A 4,218-nucleotide genomic window follows, 5' to 3' on the forward strand; every position below is an offset into this window, starting at 1 on the left:
TTTTTTATAAGGCAAAACTTAGTTACTAACTAATTAATAAATGTATTTAATACTTATTTATTGAACTTATATAAACTGTGTTCTGATAAGCCGATATTTGGGAACCTACTTACGAAATTTCAACGAAATCGGACAAGATTTGATGAAAATATACCTATTTTTTAATAAACATGCATTTAAAATCTGCGGTTTCCGGAAAACAAACAACAACGTTGAGCGACCTCTAAATCTTGTTCAAATAAGCTGAAATTTTAGAATAAACTTGTCTTTCCTATTATCTTCAAGAATCCGAACGTTCTCAGTCGAAATTCAAAAAAGTTCCGATTTTGAATCACCCTAATGTATATGTATGTAAATATGTATTTCTATACAATGTAATGGTAAATTATTGCAAAGTTAACGTAACTTAACTTAACTACTCTAAGAATTAAAAAATAAACTGTTAGATTTTTAAGCTCAGCTACATTGTGGTAGTATCTCATTGTCGCTGAAATGCAAAAAAAAACTCAACTAACTATAATTTTTTATTTGGATAAAACTACGTGGGGACTTATAATTCGGTGAAATTTATCATATTCAATCCAAAAAGTAAATTTTGGATTTTTAGTTAGTTACGGCTTTTTGTATTTCAGCGAGGATGTGAGATACGCCCATTCCATACTATACTAGCGATATGTAAGTACGTTATTGAAAAACTTATACTATCAACACCTACATAAGCCTATGAGTATCACGAAAGTATTACATCATCATGTTCTGTATTTTGGTTTCTTTATAAAGTTTTACGTTACACAACAATGATAGACTGCGAATATAAAGATGATGTTATCCGTCTACTGAATGCACTTGTCAATATTTTGGCTATAGTGAAACACTTCCAAAATAAGATAAAAGAATGGTTGGCGGAGCAAGGACTCTCCACGCCAACAGAAGAACAAATTCTGGAAGTGGTACGCAAGAATTATGATCTCACACTAAAGTTGCAAGATTCACTTGATCTGTACGAACGATACTCAGAAGCGCCTCGACATAGTGGATTTTTCAAAGCAATGGTTAGAGATGTAGTCGTCGACACCCGAAAACATATTTATGAATATGTTAAGGAAGCCGTTTCTATCACACCAGAACAGGATGTTATATTATCAACGAACTTATCTGTTCCAAATACATAGGTAATACAAATTACTAACATATAAGAAATTACTAATAGCATAGCTCGGCCAAGCACTAACATATGTGTAAGCGCCAATCTATTATTATTGTTATTAATATTATATTTAATTTTAAAACTTTAGTTTTGTGCATTGTGCTCGTCATAATGCTGATTACACGCGAGGGAACCGTTGCGCCTTCCAAAATAAACAAAGCATAAACAGTCGTAGCTTCTGGTGGGTTCAACGGATGCCTGTTGTGTAGGCAGCATAATAATTTGAAATATAGTACACATACGTTGTAATATTTTACATATTTAACATAACGCATTTACACATTAAAAAAAAAATAAAATATTTAAAAAATTAATTTTGTTTTTTAAATGGAATATTTATCAGTAAATATTTTATATTTATTGGCTGACATTTACGACAATCGGCATTACACAACATACGAATTTAAAAACTATTACTAAGTTTTTGCGGCAGAATTGATGAATTCTTCATTTCGAATTCAAAAATGGTTCCGTTTATACATAATTCGCGAATACATGAAATGAAGTGTTTTGAAAAAGTGGCAGCGCACTAGCGAGAAACTAAACAGTAGGGTTGTGATTTTTTAAGCATTTTTTTTTGAATGTTCTAAAGGCGTTGGTACCAGGAAATGGTCCATGTTATATTTAAATTGGTTTTAGTACATTGAATTTCTTTAATATTTCAACAAATCCACGTAACTTTTCTAGTGTTTTAAGTCATGCAGGGTGGGCAAAAACTCGGGAGTTCGAGCGAGAGAGTGAGCAAACTCCTACTCAATGCCTCGCAGACAACGAGGCGCTCGCAGCTCGTACTCGTAGCAGCAATGAGGCTAGGTACGAGAAGTTTGGCTCGCTCGCCAAACGAGCGAGCGCTGCTTGTTTGCTCGCGCTCCTATTAAATGAGCGAGGCTGTTGGGTGTTGCCTCGCTCGCAGTGCGAGGCGAGTAGCTGTCTGCATACTCACTCTGCTAGGAAAGACGAGTGAGCGACGAGCGAGCGCTCCGAGTGTACTATACAACACATGCATTTTTGTGCATAAAAATGTGGGAATGTATGTCAATAGATTATGTACGAAAGTATGTTAATAATTGCATGTACATATGCATATATATATGTGAAGTATTATATTAGGGCAGCATATAAAACAACAAATAAAATTGATTACATACATAAGAATAGATTATGGAATGAATTATTTTTTAGAGTTATATTCATACATGTGTACACACATAACATGCATATTTATATAGGTTTGTATGTACGTATTTATGTATATATGCATTTATATATGTATGTACATATGCATGTATTTTGTCTTTACAGAGAAAAGTAAGTAACGAAGATATTATAATCGTTTGTGCCGCAGAAACAAAAAAACAAGTAAGCACTTGCTAACACCCCCAAAATAGTTTGCTACTTGTAGCAGTTATGCTGTATACCTGAATGACATATAGTCCTTGGTGAAAAAATTTATTTGTGGCCTGTTGTTCAAGGACATGTGTACATATGTATGCATGTATATATGGATATGTAGACATGGGAAAATTTGCGTAAACAAATAATAGAGACCGGTTCGCATACAACTTTGGCGTTGCGTTGGCGTCGAATTTCAAAGCAGCCGTCCACATATCCAAAATTTGGCAACGATAAGGCCAACACAAAGCAGAAAGATCGCTGCGTCGGTCGCCAGCTGTTGCAAATAAATAAAATTAAATGAAATGTTTTTTTCCTTTTAATCAAATGAAGGCAAGAAATATATTTTTCATGCTATTATTGATATGAAATATTAATTTATTTCTCGTTAATATGTTAATTTAGTGGCCAAAGTAGTCTCTGTCAAGCTTCATACTTTTAACGTGCGTTCTGTCAAACCAACGCCAACTACAAAGTCAACGCGAAAGTTCTATGTGGACCAGCCTTAATTATCAAATAGTAGTTTGTATTATCCTACATACATATATATGTATGGGGCTAAACCAGGAATATTCATTTGAAAATGCTGATGTCCTACTTATTTATGAAATGAAAGACAAAATAATGATTTTTATAAATATTATGTTCTCATTTTCATATGTAACATAGTTACTTAGTCAAATTACTTAGTAATTACTTGTATGTAAGAATACAACAACAAATTATTTATCAGAAGCATTGCCCCTTGCATATTGAAAAAAAGTAAAAGCTCTCAAAAAAGCAAAATCGTTACAGCGAAAAGTGTTTGAAAACCCGCATAAATTCAAATCCGCATAAAAAAGAACCGCATAAAAAGAGACCTAAGTGTATAAGTTGAAATTTTATAAGAAATTATTGAACATTAAAAACATTATACCTACATAGATATGTATGCACATATGTGCCTACCTAGTAGATAAAAATGGTCCAAATAGCACGAATCTATTCTTCTGTGCATGAAAATATATACATAAATAAATACATACATATGTGTATATATGTATGTATATACATATCTACATGTGTGCATACAATCGTTTGCTCTAAATTCTTAGTTGATGCAATTTTTATCCCATACATTTTTGCTGACCAAACAACCCGTTTGCCTGTCTAATCTGCTTGCCTCATTTGCCTCGCTCGTTTACTCGCCTCGCTCGACTGCTGCTGCAAATGAGTGCCTCGCTCGCAACGCCCCTCTCGCGAGGGCAGAGCTAATGAGGCCCTCGTTTGCTTGCCGCTCTACTCTTGCGCCGCCCTCGTTTGCTTACTCGCTCGCTGGCTACTCATCGCGTGCGCTCGTACCTAACGAGTGCTCATTTGCAAACAGCCTCGCGTGTTCCTCGTGAGTTGCGCTAACTCAGAGCAAACTAACGAGCGAGCGAGGGGCCAAAATGAAGCAAATCCGAACCCTGGCTTAAACAGACGACAGCGTTGATCCGGATCATCTCGGGAATTAACTGCAGTTAATCCGGATTAAGTCCCAGTTAATCCCGATCAACTCCCCGTCTGTTTAAGCTTTTACGGTTCCGAAGGTAGATCTGATTAAATAATTCACAACTATGGGAGGTGCCACGCCCCCT

The sequence above is a fragment of the Rhagoletis pomonella genome, unplaced genomic scaffold, assembly GCF_013731165.1.
Source record: "Rhagoletis pomonella isolate Grant_MI unplaced genomic scaffold, Rhpom_1.0 Rhpom_scaffold_00001, whole genome shotgun sequence".
Lineage (NCBI taxonomy): Eukaryota > Metazoa > Arthropoda > Insecta > Diptera > Tephritidae > Rhagoletis > Rhagoletis pomonella.